Source organism: Chiloscyllium punctatum, chromosome 25 (assembly GCF_047496795.1).
Source record: "Chiloscyllium punctatum isolate Juve2018m chromosome 25, sChiPun1.3, whole genome shotgun sequence".
NCBI classification, from domain to species: Eukaryota; Metazoa; Chordata; class Chondrichthyes; order Orectolobiformes; family Hemiscylliidae; genus Chiloscyllium; species Chiloscyllium punctatum.
This window is the reverse complement of record NC_092763.1, coordinates 81,511,326-81,533,712: the sequence shown is the minus strand read 5'-3', so window position 1 is coordinate 81,533,712 and position 22,387 is coordinate 81,511,326.

Below are 22,387 nucleotides of genomic sequence, written 5' to 3'. Positions count from 1 at the left end.
ATTTATCTGGGAAAGGATGCACTGTCATGAATCACAGAAGGTTGGTCAACAGATACGACAAGTAATTAGGAAGGCAAATGGAATTTGTCTTCATTCTTAAAGGGATTGAGGTTAAAAGCGGTGAGGTTTTGTTGCAGCTGTACAGATGGTGGTGAGGCCACACCTGGAGTACTGTGTACATTTTGGTCTCTTTACTTGAGAAAGGATGTACTGGTACTAGAGGGGGTGCAGAGGAGGTTCACCAAGTTGATTCAGGAGTTGAGGAGGTTGGCTTATGAGGAGAGGTTGAGTAGATTGGGATTATATTCAATGAATTCAGAAGAATGGATTGGGGTGGGATCTTATAGAAATATTTAAAATTATGAAGGGAATTGATAAAACAGAAATAGAGAGGATGTTTCCACTGGTAGGTGAGACGAGGACAAGAGGGCATGGCCTCAAGCTTAGAGGGAGTAGGTTTAGAACTGAACTGAGAAGGAACTTCTTCACCCAGAGGGATGTTAATCTGTGGAATTCCTTGCCCACTGAAATAGTTGATGCTACTTCAGTAATCGCTTTTAAAGCTAAGGTAGATACTTTTTTGAAGTGTAAAGGAATTAAGGGATACAGTGAGAGCGTAGGTAAGAGGATCTGAGTCCACAAAAAGTTCAGCCATGATCCTATTGGATGGTGGAGCAGGCTCGAAGGGCCCGATGGCCTACTCCTGCTCCTAGTTCTTATGTTCTTATGTTCTATTAGGGGTGGTCCAGTGTAGTTTTACAAAAATGATCCTGGGGTTCAAGGGCTTGTCAGATGAGGAGTGGTTGAAGTCTCTGGGTCTATATTCGATGGAGTTTCGAAGAATGAGGGGGGGGAAATCTGATTGAACCTTACAGAATACTGAGAGGCCTGGGATGTGGAGAAGATATTTCCACTTGTAGGAGAAACCCAGACCCAAGGGCACAGCCTCGGGGTGAAATGATGACTCTTTAGAACTAAGATGAGGAGGAATTTCATCAGCCAGAGGGTGGGGAATCTGTGGAACTCATTGTTGCTCAGAGTTGTGGAGGCCGAGTCATTGAGTGTGTTTAAGATGAAGGGCTTATGCCCAAAACATCTACTCTCCTGCTCCTCAGATGCTGCCTGACCTACTGTGCTTTTCCAGCACCACCCGTTTTGACAGTGTATTTAAGACAAAGATGGAACAGTTTTTAATGAGTTGGAGGATCAAGGGTTATAAGGAGAAGGCAGGAAAATGGGACTGAGAGAGGTCAGTCATGATTGGATTGTGAGGCAGAGGCAATGGGCCAAGTAACCCATTTCTTCTCCTGAATCTTATGGTATCTTGAGGTGTTATGGTCTATGTGGGCAAACTGTTTAGCAAGTGTGCACATAACAACAACCAGTTGCATTTATCAAACACCTTAAACATCACAAAATGCTCCAAGGTTGTTCACATGTGTGCTGTCAGAAAAAAAAGATATTGGGCCACATAAGGACAGGAGAGAAAAGCAAATTGTACAAACAGAGACGTAAAACTGGTAAAACTGGTAAAACTGATGAATGACGCATTCTGATACAATATGTCCCACACACCTCAATACAGAAGCCCAGTAGGGCCAGGAGAACAGTTTTCATTTTAATTGTTTCCTTTCCCCACTCTGTGAAGCATTTTCGAGAAGGGAAGTGCCGAGTTTACAAAGTCAGTTCTTGAGGTTAGGTTTTAGGCAGCTGAAGGAATGGCCAGTGACAGTAAAGTGATTAAAACCCAAGGTGTGAAAGAGGTCAGAACTAAAGGAATAATAGGTTGCTATTAAACAATAAATCACAGGGTCATAGTGACCCATTGCACAGAAAAAGACCATTCAGCCTGTTTTATCCATGTCAGTCGAAAACAGCCACCTCATTATTCTAATCTCAATTTCCATTTGGCCCATAGTCCTATATGCCAAATGGGGATTGCAAGTGGGGATCTAAATCCTTCTTCAATGTGATGAGGGTTTCTGCAACTCCCACCCTCACAGACAGCAAATTCCAGATTCCCATCACCCTCTGGGTGTAAAGGTTTTTCATCACATCTCCTCAATAGCCTGTCCCTTTAAATCTATGTCCTGTGCTATTGTGGGATATAGGTGGATTAGTGTTACTTCTGCAATTCCATTTTACAAAGGAGGTGAACTCACACCAGTGGGTAATTGTTTTAGTCAAGAGCTGAGTCAACAAGAATGGAAACGATGTAGAGGAAATGTAGAATTGTTTTTGTATTAGCTAAAATTATATGTCAGAATGAAATGTGCCAATGAACAATAGTAGGCACAGTGGGCAAATAGATAAGATGTTGTGAGAGGATGAAGTTAAGCTAGATACGCCTGTACAAACAGTAGGTATAAACATCTGCTTCCCACTTTTACGAAAACACAGGAACAAACCCCAATTCAAAGGGTCATAGGGATCAGAACGGCCTCGGGAAAGGTACAGATGAAGGGGGTAGATAATGATGAAGAAAGGATATGCCTAACAATGACCTATAGCAGGGTAAGGTCAAACAGCCTTGTGAGACCAGAAATAAGCATTTTATCACAGACAAGGCAAGAGGCAAACAGGGGTAATGGGGGCCGGTCTTAGGGAAGTGGATGATGTAAGCAGGGGAGGGAGCAGTGTAAAACAATAGACATCAAATCATATAAATATTATGTATGAATTGAACCTGGTGTGTATGTCCTCTGCCTTTTAGACACTGGACATCACACCCACTTGCAAGCGTAAAATAAATGACACTATTGATTCAGATCTTGTCTCGGACTGAAATTATTGAAGTGTGTGAGCTTTGTTTCTCACACTATTGATCCTTCTATCAAGGGTAAAGGGTCTTCCTGTCTACCCTATCTATTGTATACATCTCTATCAGATACCCTCTCAGTCTCCTGTGCTCCAACGAAAACATTCCTAGTCTGTCCAATTTCTCTTTGGAATTGAAACTCTCCAGGCCAGGCACTATCCTGGTAAATCTCCCTCTGGACACTCTCCAGCGCAATTAACGTCCCATATTCCACAGCCCTGCTCTTAAACTGTATGTGTCAATGAATAAAGGCAGGTATCCCATATTGGGCTGGCACGGTGGTTCAGTGGTTAGCACTGCTGCCTCACAGCATTAAGGACCTGAGTTCAGTCCCAGCCTTGGGTGACTGTCTGTGTGGAGTTTGCATGTTCTCCCCGTGTCTGCATGGGTTTCCTCCCACAGTACGAAGATGGGTAGGTTAGGTGAATTGGCCATGCTAAGTTGCCCATATGTTTAGGGATGTGTAGGTTAGGGGTAAAGTGTAGAGTGATTGGACAGGGGACTGAATTTGGGTGGGTTACTCTTTGGAGGGTCGGTGTGGACCTATTGGGCCGAAGGTCCTGTTTCCACACTGTAGGGAATTTATGATGTCTTCTTAATCACTTTATCCAGGTATGCTGAAACCTTAAGGGACTAGTGGACACTAAGACCCAAGGTGCAGCTGTTCATCATGTTTGCCTTGTTTGTCCTGCTCAAGTGCATTACCCTCACATTGATCCAGATTGTAAAATGGAATTCAATCTGTTCTGCTAGAACATGGTAGTTGTGTTCTCGTGCAACCTCATGTTATAGAAAGTTGGGCAATAGAAATAACGGGGCCTTTGAGAAAAACAGGGTTCAGGATGAACTGCTGAAAACATCATTAAATATCAAAACAAAAAGAGTATTCAGCCTAACACAAACAATAGCACAGTCTAAATAAATGGTGACTTCATATATTTTAATCAAATACTACAATGAATTTCACACTTTAAGGGGTTTCTGAGTTTGCTGAGTTCCAGTTCTGTAGTAAGGCAGGAGCTGAGGGTCATCATCAGCATCATCATTACTTTCAGGTGCAGTCCTGGGTGCCAGGTTAGACCAAAGGAAAACATTTAGTCCAGAAGTGGATGGTTGTGGTTCATTGTCCTCAGACTGTTTGTTGGGGATTGGCTTAGAAAAGTTATCTAGTTTTTGCTGCTTTGCCATTTTTCTTCTTTCATGAAGAAGCTGTTCATAGGGTGTCAGATCAGACTTTACGCCACGAACTGCTATTCCGCTGTGTTCTGTATTGTAGACATTGTCTAAGAGCTGCAACTGCTTCTCAACTTCCCTCAGGATCGAAGACAAGAGAGAAGTGGAAAGCTCTCGTGGTGCTACATCCTGGACCTCATCGTCTTCACCTTGAGCTTCAATTTCCCCTGCAGTGTCAAGTTGTTGTAGATCAGTCTCCACTCCTTCAAATGCTACTTGCTTTGTAAGAGCAACACAATGTTCATTGATTGCTGAAAGCTTCTCTGATGGTTCAGTGCATTTAAACTTATGGAGAAAATTTGGGAGAAGCTTCCACCAAATTGCATGTAAGCAGGCCTTACTGACATCGCCTCAGGCCTCCACAATGACGTCAATAGCATTCTTAATGTTAAAACTCTTCCAAAATTAAAGAACACTGTCCACATTATCCCCTTCAGTAGCTGCAATCAGCTTCCTGAATGTGCGTCTTAAACAATAAGTTTTATAAAGCTGTTATTGCCCCTGGTCCATGAGTTGAATGAGAGAGGTTGTGTTCACAGATAGAAATAGCACTGTGATGTTTTCAGAAAGCTCACCAACGGTGGGAGGATGGTTTGGTGCATTGTCCAGAATGAGGAGAATCTTGAAATCCGCATCTTTTTCTCCTGCAATAATTTCTTAAAACATCCTCAAAAACATCAACAAGAAGGTCAGAAAAGATTTGCCTGTCATCCAACCTCTTTGGCTTGACCTGAAGTAAACACCTCAAGTGGACCTAAGGTAACCCGGGCTGGAATCGCATAGCAGCGAATGGGAGTCAGCGTTCTTGAAAAAAACTGTTCCCCAATTGCATTGCAGCCAAATTGCATTGACAAAACCTGTACTTCTGACCAGCCCATCTGACCATATCCCCCTGTAATCTAAGGCTATCATCGAATCCCCACAGTGTGGAAGCAGGCCAATCAGCCCATTGAGACCATACTGACCCTCCAAAGAGCATCTCACCAAGACTAAGTCTCTCACTCTATCCCAGTAACTCCACATTTAGCATGACCAGTTCACCTAACCTGCACATCTTTGGATTATGGGAGGAAACTGGAGCACCTGGAGGAAACCCACGCAGACATGGGGAGCATGTGCAAACTCCACACAGACAGTCGCTGAGGCTGAAATCAAACCCAGGTCCCTGGCGCTGTGAGGCAGCAGTGCTAACCACTGAGCCACCATGAAACCCATGTTGTATTCTCCTTCCTATTTACCACCCCACCAATTTTTGAGCCATCTGCACATTTCCTGATTACGAATGTTTAATGGTAAATGTTCAACCAGTGAATTTTGGTGATCTTAGTTGGGGAATCATTGAACTGGTCTTTCTTTGAACTGGGTCTTTTAAATCTGTCTATGTCTGTATGAAACAGTGGATAGCATTCCCATAGAGCAGCAGACCCTCTGTACTGCACTCTAATACCAGCCTCGAGTCACATTCCAATTGTAGTGGGAGTTAGATCCTGAGTCCCTGGCTCAGTGTGCAGTGAGATTGCTACTGTTAAACCAGGCTGACAGTAACTGAATCCACAAGCTGAGTTATAAAGTTCAGCCTACATACACAGTTAGTCCAGAGTCTGCATATGAAGTGAGCTGTAAAAATTCATTTACTCCTATTGGCTTATAAATCACAAGGATAGTACCTTATGTGAAACATTAAACGTCACTGGGAAAGCAGAACATTACTGAATGTCTATCAACTTAATATATTTCCTTATTGCATTTGCTGCACAGTCAGCCTCAAATCAGCCTCTGGATAACAAAATGACAGGTTGTGAATTTCTCACCATTTATCCACTGCTAATGTCACTTCCATTGACAGCAGAAAATTGCCCCTTTTTGAAAAAAAAACAAAACTTGGTAAAGATTTTTGTCCCTTCTCTCCTAATCCCTTTGAAGTGATTCTATTTTAAGTGTTCCCTGAAACCTTGACATTGATGAGCGATGGATTTGATGTTCAGAACACTGAGACACAATGATTTAACACATCTGCGATATTTGAAACAAGGCTGAGTCAGGCCTGAGAGGAATGTTACGACTTCCTGCCTGTGAGGTAATGTGTATTGATGACGAGGAGGTTCACACTGATAACAAACCTTCTGACTAGTGATTTTTCGGTACAAGTATTCTCTGTCGAACAAGAGCACATAAAAGATTTCAGGGTACCAGTCAAGGACCTCTGCCCTCCTTGGATGTACCAAACAGATAGAATGTCCAACATATGTACGGCACACTGAAAGGATGAGGGTTTCCTCTCCCTGGAGGCGGGAAGAGGGATAGTTGATGAGAAAGGGAAATAATAGAGTTGGCTCAGTGCTCATCTCCTTCACAATACCTCACCCATTAAGATCTGTTGGAGAAGGCCCAGTGGACACTTCTCTGGCCCATTTACCTTTAAGGCCTTTAAGTGGTCAATTTTCACCTGCATTAAGGCCCCCCACTTGCCTTTTCTTTGACCACCTGTAAGAAAGGCAGCTAGGTTCTCAATGAAACCAGGGCAAACCTGTCTGCTAGGTTGAGGGAGCGACCTTTAATTGCAGTTGAAGGCTATCAGAGGCACGGAGGGGAGGAAAATCCCTTGAAGGAGGCTGCTTCAAAACCTCTCTCCTTCTTATCTCTGACTCTGCTGATCCCACCACCATGCAACTCCTGCCCAATGAAAATATGAAAAAAAGGATTTACCTTCTTGCTCCTGGATTGCCCATGGACCAAAACTTGTCTTCTGCATATTCAGAAACCTCCTGACAACCCTGCGTCAAGGCCTATGATTCACTGAGCAGTCTGCCTATCAGCTCTTGAAAGTCTAATTGACGCACGGTAAGTGAGCTTTCTCCGCACTTGAACAAAATAAACGACACTAAGGTCCGTGGAGTTATGGATCGTGACAAAGGATGTTGTAGGTTACACAGAGACATAGGTAAGCTGCAGAGCTGGGCTGAGAGGTGGCAAATGGAGTTTAATGCGAACAAGTGTAAGGTGATTCACTTTGGTTGTAGTAACTGGAATGCAAAGTATTGGGATAATGGTAAGATTCTTGGGAGTGCAGATGAGCAGAGCAATCTCGGTGTCCAGGTACACAGACCCTTGAAAGTTGCCACCCAGGTTGACAGGGTTGTTAAGAAGGCATATAGTGTTTTAGCTTTTATTAATAGAGGGATCGAGTTCCAGAACCAGGAGGTTATGCTGCAGCTGTACAAAACTCCGGTGCGGCCGCACTTGGAGTATTGTGTACAGTTTTGGTCACTGCATTATAAGAAGGATGTGGAAGCTTTGGAAAGAGTGCAGAGGAGATTAACTAGGATGTTGCCTGGTATAGAGGGAAGGTCTTACGAGGAAAGGCTGAGGGACTTGAGGCTGTTTTGATTAGATTAGTTACAGTGTGGAAACAGGCCCGTCAGCTCAACAAGTCCACACCGACCCACCAATGCGCAACACACCCAGGCCTATTCCCCTACATTTACCCCTTCACCTAACACTACGGGCGATTTAGCATGGCCCATTCACATGACCTGCACATTTTTGGACTGTGGGAGGAAGCTGGAGCACCCGGAGGAAACCCACGTAGACACGGGGAGAACGTGCAAACTCCACACAGAGAGTCACCTGAGGCAGGAATTGAACCTGGGTCTCTGGCGCTGTGAGGCAGTGCCACCGTGACTTAATAGAGACATATAAGATAATCAGAGGGTTAGATAGGGTGGACAGGGAGAGCCTTTTTTCAAGTATGGTGACAGGCGAGCACAAGGGGGCATAGCTTTAAATTGAGGGGTGATCGATATAGGACAGATGTCAGAGGTAGTTTCTTTACTCAGAGAGTAGTAAGGGTATGGAATGCTTTGCCTGCAACGGTAGTAGATTCACCAACTTAAGTATATTTAAGTCGTCATTGGACAAGCATATGGACGTACACGGAATAGTATAGGTGGGGTGGGCTTCAGATTGGTATGACAGGTCGGCACAACATCGAGGGCCAAAGGGCCTGTACTGCGCTGTAATGTTCTATGTTCTAAATGGGAAGGTTGTGGAACAGACAAATCACATTCTATTATTTATTCATGAAATGTTAGTATCTCTAGCTGGGCCAGCATTTATTGCCCATACCTAATTGCACAGAGGGCAATTAAGAGTCAATCACATTGGTGTGGACCTGGACTCTCATGTAGGTCAAACCAGGTAAGGATGGCAGATTTCCTTCCCTAAAGTACATTAGTGAACCAGATGGATTTTCTCAGCAATTGACAATAGATACATGGTCCTGGATTAGTGGTGCTGGAAGAGCACAGCAGTTCAGGCAGCATCCAAATAGCTTCAAAATCGATGTTTCGGGCAAAAGCCCTTCATCAGGAATAAAGGCAGTGAGCCTGAAGCGTGGAGAGATAAGCTAGAGGAGGGTGGGGGTGGGGAGAAAGTAGCATAGAATACAATGGGTGAGTGGGGGAGGGGATGAAGGTGATAGGTCAAGGAGGAGAGGGTGGAGTGGATAGGTGGAAAAGGAGATAGGCAGGTAGGACAAGTCTGGAAAAGTCATGGGGACAGTTACTGAGCTGGAAGTTTAGAACTAGGGTGAGGTGGGGGAAGGGGAAATGAGGAAACTGTTGAAGTCCACATTGATGCCCTGGGGTTGAAGTGTTCCGAGGTGGAAGGTGAGGCGTTCTTCCTCCAGGCGTCTGGTGGTGAGGGAGCGGCGGTGAAGGAGGCCCAGGACCTCCATGTCCTCGGCAGAGTGGGAGGGGGAGTTGAAATGTTGGGCCACGGGGCGGTGTGGTTGATTGGTGCAGGTGTCCCGGAGATGTTCCCTAAAGCGCTCTGCTAGGAGGCGCCCAGTCTCCCCAATGTAGAGGAGACCGCATCGGGAGCAACGGATACAATAAATGATATTAGTGGATATGCAAGTACAATTTTGATGGATGTGGAAGGCTCCTTTTGGGCCTTGGATAGAGGTGAGGGAGGAGGTGTGGGCGCAGGTTTTACAGTTCCTGCGGTGGCAGGGGAAAGTGCCAGGATTGGAGGGTGGGTTGTTTGGGGGCGTGGACCTGACCAGGTAGTCGCGGAGGGAACGGCTACTTTCTCCCCACCCCCACCCTCCTCGAGCTTATCTCTCCACGCTTCAGGCTCACTGCCTTTATTCCTGATGAAGGGCTTTTGCCCGAAACGTCGATTTCGAAGCTACTTGGATGCTGCCTGAACTGCTGTGCTTTTCCAGCACCACTAATCCAGAATCTGGTTTCCAGCATCTGCAGTCATTGTTTTTACCTAATAGATACATGGTCATCATTGGACTCTTGATTCCAAATTTTCATTGAATTCTTGAAATGTAGGAACACCCACAGTGCTGTTCGAAATAAATCCCTACACTTAGAATCTCTACAGTGTGGAAACAGGTCCTTCAATTCAACAAGTCCACACTGACCCTCTGAAGAATAACCCAGCCAGACCCATTCCCCCTACCTTACATTTACCCCTGACTAATGCACCTAACCTACACATCCCTGAACACTATGGGCAGTTTAGCATGGCCAATTCACCCAACCCACATATTGTTGGATTGTGGGAGGAAGCCAGTGCACCCGGAGAAAATCAACAAACACAGAGAGAATGTGCAAGCTCCATACAAACAGGCACTCAAGGCTGGAATCAAACCCAGGTCCCTGCTACTGTGAAGCAGCAGTGCTAACCACTGAGCTACCAGGCTGTCCCAAATGGGTTTCTAGGATTATGATGCAGCGTCAGTGAAGCAAAGGTGATATTTCCAAGTCAGGACGATAAGTTGCTCAGAAGGGAACTTTCAGGGGATGGTGTTCCCATATATCTGTTGCCGTTGTCCTTCTATTTTGTAATGGTCATAGGTTTTGAAGGTGTTATTGAAGGCGGCTTGGTGAGTTGTTGGAGTGGGTTGTGTGGAAGATTTGCTATAATAATAGATTACTTTTCAATTCTGAAGAAGAGTCATACTGAAATCAAAATGTTCTCTCCACTGATCCTGCCAGACCTTCTGAGTTTCTCTGACATTTCCAACAGCTACAATACTTTGTTTTTATTTCAAGACCTTGCAAGATCATCCCCAAAGGTAATGCTGTAAACAGGTTTGTTAGCCAATGGAGCATAACCGATTTCTGTTAATGTAGCTGCTGCTTCGGGATTATGGCATTTCTGATGGAAATCTGGATATTCCTGATGAAGAACTTACGCTCAAAATGTTCGCTCTCCTGAGCATTGGAAGCTACTTCACCTGCTGAGTTTATCCAACATTCTCTTTTAATTTTCCTCTATGTAGTAGGATAATTTATTTCATTTGTCCCTATTGTTGGGAGAACCCATCTTATAAAGAGCTTTAGCCTTGAAAACCATAACTGAGATAGGGATTATAAAGTCCTTTATATAAATAACCAATTAATATTTTGAATATTTGCTTATTGTTACCACAGACTTTGTGGGATGTTATTTTATTTCTGACCTTCTTCAAGTCTCTCTCTGTCGATATCTCAATGTTAATCACCAATCTAATTTTAATCTAAATAAATAATCTAACTAAAACTCTAACCCCATTAGAAACGCTCCCTTTACTCTCATGAATACACAACAGGAAAATGTAGAAGAAAATTGGCATTTTGGTCAGAGAGAAAACATTTTAGAAATTTTGTTCACAGGATCTGTTACATTTAGTTCTTGTACTAATAAGAGTATTTCTTCTCAGTCTTCCTTTGCTCTGTTCTTTCATTCCATTGCAATAGACACAAGGTGGCTCATTCACCAATAAAATGTCTCTGACTTTTTGAGTTATAAGTTACAGCTTACAGTAACCACTGCAGAAAACAAAAACTCACTTTTGTCAGACTTAAAGTTGTTTTTACTGTGGAGAACACAGAGAGAGCTCCTCAGCTGGTGGTGGTCTGAATACATCTCTATCATTTTCTTCAGCTCCTGCAAGCGGATCACATAATTGTCGGCAAGCTCAAGGTCTTGGTCATCAATAATTTGTCACTAGTCCACAAACCAGTCTCTTGTTGCTAACCAAATCTCCACCTGCACACACCCTTCAGCACCAGTTCATCTGAAAACTCCACTTTAACGAATGCCTGAACCAGTAGCTGTGTACACTGATGTTTATACAGATTGTCACATTTACTTGCTTTCTAAGCGTGCAGCAATCTTTATTGTTAAAACTTTTCATTTCCTTCCACAATTTTAATCTATTATAGAATTACATTTAGAGTAAGAAGACTGTGCCTATTGTGAAATGTGTGTATTAATTTTAGCTACTGCGTTTCTTATTTTACAGCAGTGGTGAGATTTCAAATGTCCTCCCTGGACCATGCAGTGAATTGGAAGGTCTTCAGAGTATGCCAGGTGTCATATAAATGCCAGTCTTGCTTCTTGGTTTAGGGCTTCTAACTACTATAAAGGGATTGATTTGCTTCTCTTGTTATTCTGCTAATGTACAATGTTCTAAAGCTGTGACCTTCTCTGTTCTCCTGTCTGCTGACAACAGACTTCACTCTGTATTTGCTGTCCCTACTGTAACTGGCTGATATCTGACAACGTCTGTGCGTCTGTGATTGATAAAGTGCAGATTTCATCACGTTTTACAAATTGATCCTGCTAACATCACACCAAAACCCTGTAACTGAAGCCTGGTCCCAGGAGGGATATTATACAAGAGTCAATCACCTCAAGACCATATGTACCCAAATCTTTCTTTGCAAAAAACAACCTTCTCATGGATTGTGGTATGAAGATGCGAGTGTACTGTACCTTTGAGTTAAAAGCTCACAGAACTACCTGACACAGCACCAAGTGTTCTAAACAAGATATAATGTAACAGTTGGTCAAACAACTCAATTAGTTGGTTGCCTAGTAATGACAAAACAAGTTCAAATTAGGCCAGTTTAAATTATACCCCAAAAATATCAAACTCCAATCCAGTTTGAATTTAGTACATTGGCAATCTTAAAAGCCAATGACATACCCCCAAAGCATTGGATTGTAAGACCAGGGAAAATTGAACAGTTGGGAGGAGAACTGACAAGGCGCCAGTAAATGCAGACTGCCTGGAGAATAGCTCTCAAAGGTTCCTTTAATTGATCAGTGACTTGTGAAACAGAAATCCCAAAGAAGACAGAGGAAAATATAACTAGAAGGTTTGACATCTGGCTGGCTTTGAAAATTAGAGTTTTGGCAAAATCTTAATCTAGGATTTTATCAGATTAGTATTATAGAAGGGAAGGTAAAAGATAGGTTAGAGGAAGGAGTTGTAAATAGTTGTTAGTTAATTATTCTGTTATACTGTAAGAATTTAAAAACTTTAAATAGCTCTTGACCTCAAATTTTCACATTACTGCACAGGATAAATCTTTTCTGCGCTGGTTGAAATTAAGCAGGAGGGTTTACCTTGTGATGTCACAATTGGCATATATATATTATGGATTACATATTGCTACAAATGGATCGTATATGATTATGTATGGTTGTTAATGGATTTTTTTTTTAAAAAAAAACAGTTTTCTTTTGAAATTTGTTCAAACTGATTTCCATGGAAAGTTGAAGATGTTGATGGGTAATTATTTCTTAGTCGAGAGTATTAAAAGGAGAGAGAACAAAGATGAGTTAAAAAATAGAGGCAGCATGGATTGGTTATAAGCCATCTGACTGGCAGAGTACACTCAAGAGATTGCAGCATCTCCCCCTGGACATTGTTACTGTACAGGCTTTGACCAGAGGTATGAAAGGTAAGAGTAAAGTCAGTATAGAGCTGCTCTCTCATGAGAGCACGAGAGATTAACTTAAAGGTCACCATACCTTGGGCAAGGGATTGTGGAGGAATAAAAGATTAAGGAGAATTCAGCGGACGTGTGAATTGAACCCACACTGTTGACACTGTTCTGCATCACAAACCAGTTAACTGACACACAAAAAGAGAGTTACTGCTTTCCTTGGTTTGTTGCAAAGTGATCAAATCAATAAGAATTTAATGAAATAGCAACTTTAGATGAACACACACACATACACGTAAATGGGAGGCTACCTTGTCACATTGGATTTGTCCAACTGATGCTCTTTCCTGACTGCAGAGTTCATGGGATTTTACATCATATCCTGCTACATGGTGGAGAACAATTTAAAAAATATACAGAAAGTGCTGGAGAAACTTATTTGAAGCTTGCGTGGAGAGAGAAACAGTTAACATTTCAAGCCTAAAGAGAAAATGGTGGAAAATCTCAGCAGGTCTAGCAGCACCTGTAAGGAGAGAAAAGGGCTGACATTTCAATTCTAACTGACCCTTTGTCAAAGCTCATTTCAAGCCTGTTGCTTTTCTTTAATAGATTCATGGAATATAGGCAGACCCACATCTATTTCCCAGAGGGCAGTTAAGGGTCAACCACATTACTGTGGGTCTGGAATTACATGTTGACTAAATGAGAGAAGAATGGCTAGTTTGCTTCCCTAAAGGGCATTAGTGAACCAGCTGAGTCGCTCCGCCAACTAAACAGTTGGCAATGTTTTCATAGTCACAATCAGTCTCCATTCTGGATTCTTATTGGATTCAAGTTTCACCATCTTCTGCAATATTAATCTAGCTCTCATTAGATTAACAGCTTTGCAATAATATTACAAGGCCATTACCTCCCCCAGACTTATCAAGCATTCCGATTTGAACAGTTGGCCCTACTTTATTGTAAATTGTTGAAAAATGTGAAGGCAGATCATTACTGGTTTTAGGACATTGGTGCATCTGGAAAGTTTTACATTATTCTTGTGGGGCAAGAAAGGTTGAAACAAACTGAGTAGCCTACGCTTACTCATGTTCCCACTTTAAGATTTGGATAAGATGTCAATAATACCACACAGAGTCCTTAGCAGAAGACTCCTTGAAAGACATCATGGCCCTTGTGTTAGAATCCTGGGACAGGCTTTCAGACAGCACTGTGCAAGTATTTACAAGGCACAGGCTACAACAGTGCCAGGAGCCAGTTCCCCATTATCTGCTCCAGGGCAATTAACAATGGGTAATAAGTGCTGGTGGTGGAAGCAGAGTCACTGGCCACATTTAAGCGACTGCTGGACATGCACATGGATAGCAGTGAGTTGAGGGGTGTGTAAGTTACTACATTTTACATTAGGATTAACCTCAGCACAACATAGTGGGCCAAAGGGGCCTGTTCTGTGCTGTACTTTTCTATGTTCTATACCATGACAACCATATCCCACAATCAAATTAAAGAGTCAACCTTGGGAAGTTACTCTGGAGACTTGCAGAAAGCCTATAACAATAAAACAGCACAAAGAGCGAGAGCAAGACAAACATTTCTAATTCATTTCAGAACTTTAGGTAACTCCAAAGCACTTTACAGCTAATGTTTTATAACAATCATGATTATAGTGTAGGAAAGCCAACAGGCCATCTTTGTATAGTTACTCCCACAAACAAACATCATGACTCTGGCCAGCTGCTCTGCCAGTTCTTTGCTATGTTGAAGGGAACATACTCCAGAGTCCTGGAATATTATCTCCATGGCACATCTTTGAAATAGGGATGTTTCACATCAACTGAGAAGGAGGACCAGTTTTACATCCAGCATACAAACCAACCTTCCATCCATCAATTCCATCTATACTTCTCATTACCTCAAATGGAGCAACCAATATAATCAAAGGCCCTTCTCCTCCCAGTTATACTCCTGTCAGGTAGAAAATATAAAAAAGTTTGTATGCATGAGAAAACAGATTAGAGAACAACTTCTTCCCCACTGTTATTAGATTTTTGAATATTAATTCTGATTTCTCTCTGACTCTCCTCTGTAGCAGTAATACTATCTTGCATCTGTACCATGCAAAGTGTATTGGGGAGCAGAACAATCTTCCTATACAGCACATAGGATAACTCTTTTCATTGCACTATACACAACAGTAATAGATCAAATTATTTGAAAAAATGTCACAACACATCACTAACAGTACAGAATTTTTCCCCCATAATACAGCACCCCAACAGTACAGCATACAAACACTATTATGTCTGAATAGCAGCAGCACACTTATATTGTGATAGCTTCATAAGTATCAGGGGACAGTGGGAGGTACCACCAATGAATGACTGTTACCCTTAACAATCAATTAGAGACTGATCACCTCTTAAACCAATCAGAAATTAGCTTTGCCTCTCTTAGCTCAATTAGAGCATGAAAATGTAATCGATCAGGCTGTGACTTGGAAAGAGCTAATGAGCATCTCCTTTCATTCATCAAAACATGCACCAAGTTTGAAGCTGACGATCAAAGCTTACTATTGGCTGGAAGCAGAGGTTTCTGGGAGAGAAGGAAGCTCCAATGTTTTCTACATTCTCAACCAAGCTGTGAAGAAAGACGAATCATTGGTTTACAGTGTAGCTACCTAACTTTGTTCTAATAACTTAATAACCACTTCCTGAGGTATATTACCAGGCTGTTTCTTATTACCTATATGATCAAAGTCTTGGAAGTATTCTGTGACTGCATATCATAGAAATTGAGTTTATTCTTTTCATCGCTTTTCAATTCTTTTCATTTTTATGTCCAATTTTTATCCAGTTTTAGAAATATATCTTGCATGTCAACAGCCTTCTTCACAAGGATTTCATTTCATCAATGCATCAAAAGAATGTTTGCTGCACTGTTCTTTAATTATTATTTTCAAATAAGGAGACCAAAACTGTGCAAAATACATCCGATATGGTCTGACTGAGTCCCTGTACAAAACTTCCTTACTCTTCTTCTGATAGCCTACCCCTACATCTTCTTAAGTGACCAATTTTGTCTGACAGAGTTCCTGTGAAGCAACTTGGAATGTTTTATTCTGTTGAAGGTTCTACATCAATGAAGGATGCTGTTGTTGTCTATTTGGGGAGAGGAGCACTACCAACTCAAGTAAAATTGTTACTTTCTTAAATCTAATTTTTCCAACAATTCAAGAGCAACTTTTTCCTGTCTGAAGTCATAGGCTTGCTGTTTTAAATTATCTTGATTAAATCGAATTGTGGAGATGAAAAATTCCCTATGTCCAACATGGTGTAGGTTAATATAATATCATGGATGCTGGATGTGAAGTAATAAAAATCTAGGTGCTGTCTGACATCCCAAATATATCACTCATATGAGTCAGAAAAATCATAGGACAAAACAGCAATTTTATCCACTTTGTAATGGTACATCTGAGGCTGGGGGAATGAACAATTGCTCTAGTCCCACCATTCCATGATTCACAACTTAAAATAAAAATGCTTTTTCCACTTATTAATCCTAACCCTAATTAAATAGCTTACCTTTGCTGATTTTAAAGCAAATTATATATTATTTGGCACTGTGGTTCAATGGTTAGCATTGCTGCCTTATAGTGCCAGGGATCTGGGTTTGATTCTACCCTCGGGTGACTGTCTGTGTGGAGTTTGCACATTTTCCCTGTGTGTGTGGGGGTTTCTGCTCCGGTTTCCTCCCACAGTCCAAAGATGTGCAGGTTAGATGGACTGGCCATTCTAAATGGCCTACAATGTCCAGGGATGTTTAGGTTAGGTCTGTTAACCATGGGAAAATGCAATGTTACAGAGAAAGGGGGATGGGCCTGGGTGGGCTGCTCTTTGGAGGATTAGCTTGGACTGAATGGCCTGTTTCTACACTGTAGGGATTCTATGGAGATCCAGTTTTCTTAATAAACACTATTGTAGGTTCTTTATCAAAACTAATCTTATTCAATAACAACATGGTGATTGGTTAACATAGCTGAAAATGTGTTGCTGGAAAAGCGCAGCAGGTCAGGCAGCATCCAAGGAACAGGAGAATCGACGTTTCCAGCATCAGCCCTTCTTCCTGAAGAAGGGCTGATGCCCAAAATGTCGATTCTCCTGTTCCTTGGATGCTGCCTGACCTGCTGCGCTTTTCCAGCAACACATTTTCAGCTCTGATCTCCAGCATCTGCAGTCCTCACTTTTTCCTCGATTGGTTAACATACACAATTGGTGTTGTAAATGCTTACCTCACTAAAACTTACACTCACATTCACTTTCACACACCACACTGTCGTTCATACATATACACTCTAACACACTACACACACAGAGAAACATGAACACACACAGTGTGAAAAGAGAATAAAATCACTCCAGATGTTTTTCCAAAGTTTGGCTTTCTGTAAAAAAGTGAACACTTGGGCCAATTGACTGTTCTTGACTGAAAAGGGATAAAGTGTAGGATGTTGTGCAGTCCATTGCTTTGATATTCTGGCACATCTGGTCAAGTCTCCGAGTTTGCACAGTCAATTTTAAAGTCTTCCCGATGAAGGGCTTTTGCCTGAAACATCGATTTTCCTGCTCCTCGGATGCTGCCTGATCTGCTGTGCTTTTCCAGCACCACTCTAATCTAGGCCCACCATCTTGAAAGTCTTGTAAGCCGAACTGATTGAGGAAATACAATTTCAAGATGGCTTTTCAGTCTTTTGAAAGGAAAAAAAATAGATTTCATGTTAAACTGATACAGGTCAATTTGTTTTTAAAAATGGGAGAGATCAGCTGGGCAGCTTGTCCATGACCCTGCTTCTCTTCAATTCGGCCGATTTTGATAGCACTTCATCAGAGCTGAAGGGAAGTGTGGAGGGGGCCAGCATTTTTGCTGCAGTTGGGAGGGGAATGTGGCGATGGTGGGGTGTAGTGAGCTCATGGGGAAAGATGTTGATAGTTCAGATTAAGTATTTGGAATGTGAGAATTGTAGAACAATGGTGTGTCTAACCACCAGGCTGGAAAGGACAGAATGACCCACTGGGGTGGGGGAAGGGGAGAGAGGACATGGTGACAGTGAATGCAACAATTAAAGTTAGGTCATTCCTGGGATGCCTTGTTAAAACAAAACTCGAATGCCCACAATGAACTTGCAATGACCTTCTTTATTTAAACCTCTCCAGGTATGGCAATAAAACTCATTTCACACAATCTTTCAAAACTTAGTTAAAAATGACATAGCACCAGGTTATAATCCAACAGGCTTATCTAGAAGCACTAGCTTTTGGAGTGTTGCTCTTTCATTAGGTGGTTGTGTAGAGTAAGATTGTAGGACACAGAACTTATAGCAAAAGTTTACAGTGTGATGTAACTGAAATTATACATTGAAAAAGACCTGGATTGTTTGTTAAGTTTCTCATCTTTTAGAATGGGCAAGTTGGTTTCAGTTCTTTTATATGTAAATTCCAGAACTTTCTTACATTCTCAAGTTAACTTTAACATTTGGTGTCATGTTGGTCCAGATAATGCATTGAAGGTGTGAGGTGCCCTGTGTGAGGCTGTCTGTGCCCCAATGTTCAGACTGATTCTAAAATAAAAAAAAAGGATTTATAGAATTTTACATGGACCCATGTAGTTTTTGAACAAAATCAAATGTAATTCTGCAACTACAAATTCACCCACAAACTTATATGTGTGTGTGCATGTGGGTGGGTGTGTGTGTGTGCGGGGGGATGTGAGTGTCTGTGGGCGAATGTGTGTATGTCTATGTGTATGAGTGTGAGTGTAAAGGGGTATGAGTCTGTCACAGGATGCGTGTGTGAGTGTGGAGTGTGTATGTAAGCGTATGAGAGAGGGTCTGCATGAGTGTATGGGTCTGTAGGAGTGTGCGCATGTGTCTGTCTGTATATGTGTGTCTGTAGGAGTGTCTTCTACCTCAGACCTTTGGGTAACCATCCTCCAAGGTGGACTTTGGGACAGGCAACAGCGAAAAGTGGCCGAGCAGAGGCTGATAGCTAAGTTCGGTACCCATAGGGAGGGCCTCAACCGGGACTTTGGGTTCATGTCGCACTACAGGTGACCCCATTGCACTATACACACACACACACACACATAAGTTTGTGGGCTGAATTTGTACCTGCAGAATCACATTTTAGTTTGCTCAAAAACAGCATGAATCCATGTAAGATTCTGTAAATCCTTTTTTTAGATTAGAATCAGTTTGAACACTGGGGCACAGACAACCTCACACAGGACATCTCACACCTTCAATGCATTATCTGGGCCAACATGGCACCTATTGTTGAAGCTCACTTGAGAATGTAACTTTAAGAAAGTTCTGTGATTTACTTACAAAAGAACTGAAACCAACATGCCCATTCTAAAAGATGAGAGATTTAACAAATAATCCAGGTCTTTTTCAAGATATAATTTCAGTTACATCACACTGTAAACTTTAGCTATAAATTCTGTGTCCTACGATCTTATACTCTGCAATCACCTGATGAAGGAGCAGTGCTCCAAAAGCTAATGCTTCCAAATAAACCTGTTGGACTATAACCTGATGCAGTGTGATTTTTAGCTTTGTACACCCCAGTCGAACACTGGCACCTCCAAATCATTTCAAAACATAAGTCTTCCAGGCAAAATTAGCATAAAACATCTACATAACACTTGCAACCTTCAAAAAATGAAACATTGGTTTTAAATGCGTTTCATTGTAAACTGTAAACAAAATGTACACTTTTATTCTCAATCTCTTTCTACATGAAACCTACACAATTATTACTGCTATCCTCTTGGTACTTACACAATTGAAACAAGGTTACACTCTTGACAAAGCATCAATGATTACATTGATCTTCTTCCTTCAATGTTCACAGTCATTAAAAGAAAAGACTGTCATTGCAAACTTCACCAAAGTAATTTAGTATTTTGTTTTGTAAACTTTTCCAAACAGGTCAGGAGGTCAGCTCTGTACTGTGATGGATATGTGGCTCAAAATATTTCAGCCAGTAGCAATTCCAAAGTTTATTCTTCCAGAATAAAAGCAAAGGTAAGGGTGAAGTCACCCAGTTCCACACTCTCATTAAAGTGAGACACTGACGGTGGTTTAACCTGAGGGTAACCATACCTTAGGCAAGAGGGGAGATTGAGAAGGAGGGTCTTTTGTCGTAACCTCAGCTCGAGTGTCAGAATTGAACCCACTCTGTGTCATAGCGAAGTTCTCAAGCCAACTGAGCTAATGTGGCTTCCTTGGACAACATCCAATTGGCTTCTTGGTGCCTGTTGCAACGTCTTGGCAATGGAATTTCAATTTGGACCAAATCACTTCACAGAGCATGTGCAGTGATGAAACATGGGACAAACAGGTGATTAAATCCATACATTCTCAAAAATGTCATTATTTGTTGTTATGTTTAGTGACAGAGAATCTTATTAATCCTTGCATTTTTACTGATCTTTGCAGCAAATGTATTTGCCCTATGATATGCCCAAGGTAGGCAAGATCTCGCACCAAATCAGCCAATCGTTATTTCATTAACAAAGCTTCCAGTTGTTCCGGATAGGTCTCCCAAACTTTGCTGTATACCACGACATCAAAGTGCAAAGTACACAATTAGTACATAAGACCATAAAATGCAGGAGCAGAAGTAGGCCATTCAGCCCATCAAGTCTGCTCGGCCATTCAATGGCTGATCTGACAATCCTCAACTCCATTCCTCTGCCTTTCCCTTATTAGCCTCAATCCCTTTACTGATTAAAACCTGCCTAACTCAACTCTCTGCGATAAAGAGTTCCATAAATTTACTGCTCTCTAGGAGAAGAAATTCCTCCTCATCTCTGTCTTAAATGTGCACTCACTTATTCTGAGGTGAGATCCTACAGTCCTAGACTCTCCCACAAGGGAACCATCCTTTCTGCTTCTACCCTGCTAAGTCCCCTTCGACTTTTGTAAGTTTCAATCAAGTTGTATCTTATTCTTTGGAACACCAAAGAGTATAGGTCCAACTAACTCAACTTCTCCATATAAGATAATCCCTACATACTGGGGATCAGTGGAATGAAACTCTCCTGGACTGTTTCCAATGCCAGTATTTCTTTTCTTTGATCTCCAACAATCCGTTCTCTAATGGTTGACTTTGTTCAGCCATTGCTTGGTTTTCAACAAATTAAGGAAACAATTTATGGAACTATTTCCCATGACTGCTATCTTTTGTTGATTACACCTTCCCTCCTGCCAAATCATTCTTGAGGAGTTAGTGAACACCATCATTCAGTGTGGATGCGTTAACAGCAGGAGGCCAAGTAATGGTGGAGGGTTGTTTTTTGGACTCGAGGTCTGTCACTAGTGCTGTTCCACAGGAATCTGTTCTGGGTCCTCTTTTGTTCATCATTTATATACAGAGGAACCTCGATTATCTGAAGGACACGGGCAGGGAGTATATAATTTGGTTAATCACATTCCGGATAATTGAATGCCGGGTAACATAGTTTAGCTGAGCATCAGAATCTTGCGGTCTTGTTCTGATAATCCAATATTCGGATAATCGAATGCCAGATAATTGAGGTTCCTCTGTAAACAATTTGGATGAGAATGTTGAAGGCATGGTTAGTAATTTTGTGGATGATACCAGAATTGGTAGCATTGTAGACAGTGAAGAAGGCTTTGTAAAATTACAAAGAGATATTGATCAAAATGGGTCAATGGGTTGAAAAATGGCAGATGGAGTTCAATCTGGATAAATGGAAGGTATTGGATTATGGTACAACAAACAAGGGTAGGGCTAATGCAATTAATGATAGGGTCTTGGGTGGTGTTGTAGAACAGAGGGACCTAAGGGTTCAGGTACATAATTCTTTGAAGTTTGTGTCACATCTCAACAGGGTGGTTAAAAAGGCATTTGATCTGATTGCCTTCATTGCTTAGTCCTTTGAGAATTGGAGTGGGGAAGTCATGTTGATGTTGTACAGGATATTGGGGAGATCGTTTCTGGAACACTTTGTCCCGTTCTGGTTGCCCTGCTATAAGAAAGATATTATCAAGCTGGAGAGAGTTCAAAAGCAATTTACCAGGATGTTGCCGGGTGTGGAAGGTTTGAGTTTTACAGAAAGGCTGGATAAACTGGGACTTTTTCACTGGCACATAGGAGGTTCAGAGGTGACCTGAAAGAAGCTTATAAAATCATGAGAGATATAGGTAGAGTTAATGGTAGTTTTTTTTCCCCCTAGGATGGGGGATTTCCGCTTTAGGTGGCACATTTTTAAGTTGAGAGGAGAGAGACTTACAAAAAAGACACAAGGGGCAATGTTTTTACACAGAGGGTGGTTCATGTGTGAAGTAAACATCCTTTGGAAGTAGCAGATGCTGGTACAGTTACAATGTTTAAAAAACATTTAAATAAGTACATGAACAGGAAAGGTTTAGAAGGCTATGACCCAGGAGTAGGTAGGTGGAACTAGTTTAGTTTGGGATTATGGTCGGCGAGGACTGGTTCAACTGAAGGGTATGTTTCCATGCTGTATGACTCTATAAATTCTAGCCCAGCCAGTGATGCTCAAACCCCATGAA